Consider the following 9795-nt stretch of genomic DNA (forward strand, 5'->3'; position numbering starts at 1 on the left):
ATTGATTACAGGAAAGTGTGGGTTTGGCTAAGGCATTAGGCATGTATCTCACACCAGGCAGCCCACCTGCTACCTGATAGAAACCTGGTGGGGTCAACCCTGTGCTGGGGAGTCACCCCCAACATACATCAGATGCCATGACCCCACACAGGCCACCATTAGAATAAGTGTATTGGCCCTTTGGTCCACCAGTGGACTCCCGGACAAAGTCACCCCTCCTGGACCCCTCTAACAGGGTACTCCTGTGACTAAGGATGCCTAATCTGTCAAAGTCCAATGCCTAATCTGCCAAAGTTGTGATGGTTGCTATGAGGTAACCAAAAAACATAGAAGATTCCTCCCTGGTCCCGAAAATACAGTGATGAATTAACCATAGCAAGATCCATAGGCAACGTGCCCACTCCCCCCCCCCGGGTGGATGGAAAAATCCCCTGACACCTAGCTGCCCCCTTAAATAGGCTGGTGATAGGTTGCTCACAGCACTAAGCCCCAGCCTCTGATTGGCTGAATGGGCACTGACCACCCTTACCTGATGGTCCGATGCAGCCAAAGGTGGTCAGTGCCAGCCATCCCCTTCCCTGTCCATGCCTGGAAGATGGCAGCCTCCCTGAACCCACCACGGCCACGCCATGCGGCAACGTCCACCTCCCCAGCTGACAAGATATTATGTGAGCAGAAGTCCACTCACTCCAAATAGATTTTTTTCACTTTGGGAGAAGAAGGACCAGCCCCATGTGCCTGTCGGAACTCCGTTTGACCAAACTACTCCTCCGGTCGAGTCTTCGAAATCTCCTCTGAAGGTGATTAATGACCAAACCTTTGATGAGGCTTCAGGCACATTCCCATTACACAGAGTATCCAAACAGCAGCAGAAGGAGCGAGAAATGTGTGCTACATTGCTACATTTATTGCTAACTATGCAGGACAGAAAAGAATATGCATCTGCTCTCTGTGAAAGTCAGAGAACCAACTGGAACAAAGAAACAGGAAACCAGTAACATCAACATCCGTCTCCTGTGAGACTTCCAACAGTCTGGAATGTAAACAGAGTCTTGTGACTCCAAGCACTGCACAGTGGCATAACAGAAACCTAACAGTGCCATCCTTCTCACACAAATTGTATATTGGTGAACGAAATGTGGGAAACATCATTTGCTCAGTTATTATTTCCAAACAATTTTTTTCTCCACTCCTAAAAACAACCCAGTAACATCTCTTTCCAGAACAAAGGGTGTTTCAGGGTTTTCAACCTTAGACTTCCACCTTAAATAAATTTTCCATCCAAGTAATTTATTTACACAGAACATGGCATACAAAATTGTTATGTCCAAGGAAATGTGTCTGTTTACCACTAGATGCCCAGTGCAATGTGATGCACGCTTAATCAGAAGAAGCCTCACTGTGTTCAATAGAGTTCACACTCCATGGGCATAGAATTGTCACTTTATTTCACAACAGTAGGAACTCTGCTCTTACTTTTTTGTTTCTGTGTAGCTTTTTCTTTCAGCGAATATCCTTTTAAAGCCATGACCTTGTTTTCCTGGGCTAAAATAAATATGTGAGTAACTGAGGACGCTGGCAATATTTCTTTCATTTGCCTTGCCATTAAGTGTAAAGGTATGCCTGACCGCTAACCTGACATGTCCCTGTCACTTGGGCACTCTGGGTTCTTTCCTCTTCCTAATGGACATTCTTTCACAGGCTTCTGTGGCCTACCTGAGTACAATATTTTAAATTTTAATTCGCTTTACATTTAGGCCAGTCATAAATACCATTTAGGTACCCAGTATTCTGTTCCGTACAATCCCTAAGGTGGTGCTTTTATTTTAATGAAGCCATTTTGGAATGTAAGAGAGAGAGAGAGAGAAATCATCTTTGATTGAATATATTTGTCAGTTTTATTCCCCAACTGGTATTTTCATGTGGAAAATGCTCACCCTCTTTCAAAAACTGAGGAAGAGTGAGTGCTTCAAGAACCTGGATTAAAAGTTTTCCCTGATATTCCGCTTTCAACTCTATCTGAATAAATGGCCTTTCAAATGAATTTTGAATTATATGATTGTTGAACATGGCCAAAAGAGGGTTATAAAATAAAAACATGCATTGGAACCGTTCGATGTTCCTTGTAGAACAACCATGAGATATCACTGAAGTGAAATAAAATGCAGAAAGCTATAGAAGACTGAAGTTGAAACGGAGGGGGAGAGAGAGAGAGCATGGGAATGAACAAAAGGTCTAGGTTTTCCTTTTTTGCTTTCACTGAGGGAACCACATTTAGTGTTGTTGGTTCATGAGATGTATACTTTCAAGGACTTTCTTTATTTTTGTGATTGTAAGTCACTTTAAACTGTTTTTAAAATTTGTGTTTCAGTTGTTGTAACTGAACTGAACTGAACTTGCACTTGAACTTTAAGCATAATAAATGAAGGAGGAGGACGAGAAGAAAGGGGGGAAGGGAAGAAGAAGAAGAAGAAGAAGAAGAAGAAGATACCCACTTGTAGTGAGAAAGTAGGACCTGATTTTTTGATGATTCAAACAAATCTATAGTCCATCAGTTTTATTGTCTAATATGATCACAACAGTAGACCAAAGATATTTAGTGTCACCTGGTGTCATGCAACATGTTGCGTTGAGGTTTTTATAAGGAAGCAAATGAGTTATGGGTGCTAATTGAATATACATCAGTGCACGTGAGCAAGATGAGCAAGAGGATCATTATCCCCCCCTAGAGTGGCCATGTTTCATACTTTACAGAGGACAGGTTCCATTGACTATATGAAAGTGTCCTTTATTTGAAAGGTTGAAAGTTCCAAGCCCAGTTTAAAGATAAAGAACCCTAAAAGGGAGAAGTGAATTTGCCCATCAAGTGTTCACACCTGAATACCAGAACAAGCAGGCACACAGGTTATATGGTCACATCTTCCCCACTATGTATTGTGTTTCTATTTAAATTATATATCTCTATCTCCATCTCCATCTCCATCTCCATCTCCATCTCCATCTCCATCTCCATCTCCTCCATCTCCATCTCCATCTCCTCCATCTCCATCTCCATCTCCATCTCCATATCCATATCCATATCCATATCCATATCCATATCCATATCTATATCTATATCTATATCTATATCTATATCTATATCATCCATATCCATATCCATATCCATATCCATATCCATATCCATATCCATATCCATATCCATATCTATATCTATATCTATATCTATATCTATATCTATATCTATATCTATATCTATATCTATCTATAGATAGAGATATATGATATATAGATATATGATATATGTATAAATGGGAATTTAGAAATAAATCCACACAGACACATTTCAGTGTTTTCTTCTGCCCTCTTCTTTGTTTATTCATTTCATCCTTTTTTTCGGTCATGCATAAATGGCCACCTGTTTCCATCCAGTGATTAACATGAATTGCATTTTTCCCCAGTTCCTAATTTTACTTATTGTGGTTATTGTAAGCCCAGTGATTAATGTGAATGAAGCATCATGCTGGAACTCATATTTCGCTGGGACGCCATCTTGGTATGTTCCTGCCCAGTTGTGCTATTGTTTCCGCCATTTTCAAGCTCCCAATAGCCAAGTGGCCAGAGATATGTAACTCTAGAGGTTGTTGACTTGAACCGAAACTAAGACTTTTCCATGCTAGCTGCTTTCACCCCACCTAAAAAGATGATGCTTTGATCATGAAACCATGTCCCAAGCCAGGTTGTGCCAACATAGTGCCATCCAGATGTTATTAGACTACAACTCCCATCCTCATTGACCACTGGTCTTGGTGGCAGGAGCTGATGAGAATCATAACCCAATCACATATCCAGATCACCATGTCGGCTAATCCTGGCCCAGACACTAAAGAGCATTTTTCAATGTTCATTTTTCTGTATCCCCCTCTATGGAAAATATACATCAGAATCCCAAGGCTTGTGATACCTATAAATATGGAGGCAATTATGAAAATATATTGTTTTTGTTCTGGGAGAAGACCTGAGTGCCATAATAGGGGTCACTGTTTTGGTAATCAGGTGCATGATACATCTGTCAGCTGTGGGATGTAGAAGCAGAAGAGAGGAATTTATTAACCATCTACAAATGATTAGATATTGGTAATTTGATTCTTTTGACGAATCCACACTACCTTTCTTATTAGGGTTGCCAACTTTCCTTCCTTCCTTCTCCTTCTCCTTCTCCTTCTCCTTCTCTCCTGGTTTTCACTTATTTCCTTCCCTCTATCCATTCCCCCAGGCTCCATAGATTTACAGTTGAATATTAAGCTAGCTGTAGCAAGTCTTGAGTGTAAGCAAGGCTGCTGGAAAAGGATTTATGAAGGCACATTGCTTCTTCCTTAGCCTCTTGAAGCTGATGTCATGAGAACAAAATTCAGTGATTGTACGGAAAACATATGGCTAGGTGGTAAGTGAAAACAAACACATCTATTTCTCCAGCCTAGAAGAACTAACTTGTTTGGCATCTTTCAATGTATACATATGGTCCTATGATCATTTATGTAAATAGAGAGCAGCATAGGAAGTTGGAAAAGTGGAAGTGGCTGGAGTAATGACAAAGAAATAAGCTATTTGAACCACACAGGGCCAGCAAAAGACTTCATGGTGCCCTTAGCATGGTGCCACCATTGCCCCCCATTATCCCCACACTTCCATTGGATTTTTTTCCTTCATTGCCATCAACACCACCCACTGCCCTCTAATAGCATTTTGGCAGTAACACTTCTGAATGCACACCAAACTTGACCTGTTTCTGGGGTGGCCAGTGCCACCCACTGTCTTAATTTACCCAAAATGCCATGTTCTAGTGTGCATATCTTTTCATAGATCTTCAAGCTCAGTTTTAGAGATTGTATAGAGTGATAGGGCAGGGCAAAACGTCTTGTGTAAATTAAGATGGCTTTCCTCATGTGTGTGTTAATTTTGCACTGAAAAGGCGCCTGAAAAATGCAACTGAAATAGTACAAGTGGAACTAGAAAGCCCTTTGTGTAATGGCACAACAACTGGGTGAAGATTTATAAGTAGGCTTGGACAGAATGTAGTACCAAAGCATATATTCCTTCATTTATACAGATTCCCTGCGGTTATGACCCCTTCCTACTTAGTGTCAATAAACCCTTTCAGCCACAAAGTTTATGTTCTTAGCTGAATGAAACGAATCACCTAGCAAAAATATTTTCCCCTGCAGAACCTTCTAATTCTGAAGGTCGACGAGAGGGACAGGGGTTAAGAGGTATACTGTATTTATGATAAGATGCCATTCAGGGTATGGTTGTTATTTGCTGTGTTGAATTACACACAGAGGGTACATGGAAATAGTGATGCAACATGTTGGAGGGCCTCTACTGTGCAGTCATTCCAAGGTGTGCATCCATCACTGCATTTCTTCAGGGTAGATTTCGAGCCAGCGAGGCAGGTGTGGGGCTTTATTTATTGTGACAAGGGTGATGAAGCATTCTTGCCTGAGTGGGTGAAGGTAGCCAGCATGCTAGAAGACACACAAAAAGAGAATGACATGTATTGTGAGGCTGTGAAATCTCAGTCACTTATTTCAAACAGATCCCAGTTTTGTATATTAGATATTAAAGGAGAAACTTCTATGGTATTTTCCCCCTTCATTGTTTTTAATGAACTCTTTTTTCTCTTTTGGTTGTCTAATTATATTATGGTCTCTGAGACAAAGTCTCTAATCTTGCTAGTATGTCAACATCCTGTGTAGAATTATATTTCTGCTGTGGAGTTGTTCTCAAGAAAAGAGTAGTTCTTCCTCAGTTTTTCTATTCAGATAATTGAAATTCCCTGTGGCCGGTGTTCTAGGCTTTACTTATCTCTATAAACATTTCCTGATCCTGCCCTGAAGGCATATCACAGTCTTCTAAGATCAGGTTTTTGTTATCATTTCTATTTCCCATTCAGCCCAAACTATCTCTGTCTATGGAATGTAAGTTGCATATATCAATTCTCCCCCCTCAATATACGTAATTCCTTCAATCAATTTATCCATACTGCCATCCTCACCATTTCCTGTTGAGTCTATCTTGTTATAAAACCATGTCTTTTGTTCCTGATCTGAGTCTCTCGATTAAGCTAATGAAAGAAGAGTTACTTTTGTATTTTTAAAACTCATCCAGAGGCAAGTTAGCAACCAGCAAGCCTATTTTCTTCTAAACTTCTGAATCTTCTATTTAGCAGGTTTTGACTTTAAAAAAATATTGGACATTTAACTACTTTAGGCCACAGTCCTATCCACATTCACCTGGGAAGTAAGTTCCATTGGATTACTTTTGAGTAGCCATGAATAAGACTGCACTGTTAAAGTCTACTGTAGCTTTATAAAACTGCCTTAACCTTTGTTGCTGTTAAGCAATGTACATGACACAGCTACTTCCTATGTCAGCTCTCGTAGCTCTGATAATATTGGATAGAGTGAACATGAGTGATGCCCTAGTCTGATCTGGAAATATTTAGACCTAGTGTGAGTCACAAGAGTACCAGCAGGTAGCCTGTTGGGTCTTCCATGTTGGAATCTGAATACAAGCAATTGTCCATTCTCTAACTGGCTCATCAGAGACCATGTTAATGAAGACAACATAATATTTCTAGCTCAGTGTCTAATGTCTTGTTCAATTTGGTCTTGTTCAACCTCAATTTGATTGAGGTTTCAGATGATAAAATAGAAATCAATCAATAGTTGTTTTGGAAACCAAGTTTTTAAACTTTATTTTAGGAAGGGTGCCCTGAATGTTGTGCCTTTCAGACTGTGCAAAATGTATAAGTTCTTGGAATATTTGTTCCCCGCCCTCAAAATTGCGGTCTTATACAACCCAATGACAAGGCTTCTATTGTGCAACAGGCTTATCATATTATTATTATTATTATTATTATTATTATTATTATTATTATTATTTTACTCCCCTGCCCAATTCAGTAGAAATTAAGTTAGTGAAGCGTTTCCTTGCATGCAGATAAAATTATGGCAAATGCTTTCTTTTATTAATTCCCATGTGCTATACCAGGAACTCAGTTTGGCTTATAGTCGTGCAAAGCAATGGGACAAAAGGCAGAGGTTTCTCCAAGAAACCTATAGCCAGCACCTTAGTTTGTGCAATACTATTACGTCCCAACTCAATGCAGATGCACACCATCCAACACACATTTGAAGAATACTACTCACCGCTTAGAAGCCTAAGAACTGTAGTTTCCCATCAATTACATTCCCAGCAACCTTAGCAAACTACAGTTTCCAGCAGGGGTGCCAAGGTAAGCCCTGCCCTGCATAATTGATCACATGACACACTGCACACACACCATTCGAATGAGAAAGCCCATCAACTTTGTGGGGGCCCGGCCCCCTCTCAAATATTTTATTGTGGAAGCTGAAGCCCCACAGCCCCTCGGAGTTAGCTCCTATGGTTCCCAGGTTTCTTTGGGGGAAGTCGCATGCTTTAAAAAAGGTGTTGGGTGTGTTTTGAATGTATGGTGTGGCCCTGAGTCAACTAAGCTGGAAGCCTCAGGTACTGAGCTAAGTATCCATTTGCTGCATCAGAATGCTCAAAATAAAGAGACAGATACAGTGGTACCTCAGGTTAAGTACTTAATTCGTTCCGGAGGTCCGTAGTTAACCTGAAACTGTTCTTAACCTGAAGCACCACTTTAATGTGGCCTCCTGCTGCTGCTGCGCCACCGGATCACGATTTTTGTTCTCACCCTGAAGCAAAGTTCTTAACCTGAAGTACTATTTCTGGGTTAGCGGAGTCTGTAACCTGAAGCATATGTAACCTGGAGCATATGTAACCCGAGGTACCACTGTATAGGCTCACTTGTAACTTTGGGGCGAATTGCTTTCAGGAGCAGCCTAGGTCAGTGTTTCCCAACCTTTTTTGGGCAAAGGCACACTTGTTTGATGAAAAAAATCTTGAGGCACACCACCATTACAGCCCCGTGACGTCAGCGGCAGCGTCACGCCGGGAGGGACGCACGAAAGTGTAAGTTTCAATTTTTTCCCCTCCCCCTTGCCGGGGAACCTCCAAGCTTTGGGGGTGGGGGGGGAGGAGGCAGCAAAGCGAGGCAGGAAGGAGAGCGCGGCTTGGCTGGGTGAGCTTTGGCAGGGGCAGGGAATGAGAGCCGCAAGGCGGGCGCTGCGGACGGAGGCGCTGCCCACCGAGCTCGCAGGCAGCCAGGCAGGCAGACGGCGAGAGCCCCGCGCTGGGTGGCCTCTCCTCGCCGCCGCCGCCCCACCTCTCGCCGCCCGACTCACCCGACTCCCTCCAGGCAACATCTCGCGGCACACCAGGCAACATCTCGCGGCACACTAGTGTGCCACGGAACAGTGGTTGGGAAACACTGGCCTAGGTGATACTGAGCCCTTCGCAGAACAAGGCAGCATGACAGAAGCTGCAATTTCCGGAATAAGCTTCCCACTGTGGAGAAGTTTGTAAGCAAAGCAGCATTGACTTTGGATCATTGTACTTAATAATGGCACAGGATTAGCAACAGAGGTAAGTGATTAGTAGCTATGATAAGTACCTGCTATGAGTCATAGGATATCATGAAAATTAAAGTACAGAATTAGATCTTTACCCCAAGAGAAGAGAATACACAGGGCAATAGGACAATCAGAGGCTATGTGAAACAAAGACTTAGGATCAACATGAACAGAGTTTTGTCAGTCAAAACACTATGAAGAGAAAGTCTGTCCCATAACAGAATTACAATAAACTGATAATACAAATTCTTCAGAGGGAGTGAAAAAAAAAGAAGAAGGGGGGGAAAGATTATAAATTAGATATCCATGAGTTTTTATTAAATACAAGGTTTGCTGAATCTCTTGGCAGGCGAAGAAAAAGGTTACCTCATGTTTTCATTGTAAAAATCTCTGTCTCCAGTGAACAGTACGGATGTCAGCGCTTGCTTTATTTCCACCTGGCAGATGTGTAAGATAATGCACAGATTATAAACTAGTTATAGGACTTAATTCCTTGAGAGATGACAGGGAAGAAATGAAATGAACAACAGGATTTTAACTGTTTGTTTTTTACTCACTTGCATTCTGAAACAGGAGTGTGGCTGCTTCCCGGCAGCCTTTGCGTGGAACAGAGGGACAGCTCATCCTTTGCACCCAACGTGCTTGTCCTGAAGACAGATTATATATTGGGGATAGTTTGGATTGTGAGCCACAGCTTTGCTAATGCCTTGTTTGATCTGTAACTTTCTTGATTGGCTTAAAGCCAATCTCCCCAAACGTAGAGCGGACACATTTGCTAACAAGGTGAGTCAACAGTGTCGAGAAAGCATCTCCATGCCTGCTACACACTGTGGTCATTTTCTCTGCAACATCTTGTCCCACCTTGGCTTCCAACACATTGTATTAGCAAACCGATCATAATAGGTATCTTGAGAGAAACAAAAGAGGAATATTGCATCTGGGGGCTAGAGCAGTCATGGCTCAAACCTATTCCACCAACTTTTATGATTTAATTATGTAAAGTAGATTCAGAGCATGAGATGGGAAGCCAAAAAGGAGAATACATTGAACCAAACTAAAAGAGGGTGCAAATTTGCATGAAATTCACAAGTGATGGGTTTTATGTATGGGTGTGAATTCAGAAACAGTTCCTATTATTTAGATACATCTCACCATAGTGGGGAGGGATGAGACCAGCTGACCTGTGTGCTGCTCAGCCTGCTGTCTAAGCACTAGCTAGTGATGGGAAACTTCAAGCCATCCCCCTAATCTCCCTTCTTTTGGTCCTTTTTTTTAT

This window comes from Podarcis bocagei (assembly GCF_964188305.1).
Source record: "Podarcis bocagei genome assembly, chromosome: 1".
NCBI lineage: Eukaryota > Metazoa > Chordata > Lepidosauria > Squamata > Lacertidae > Podarcis > Podarcis bocagei.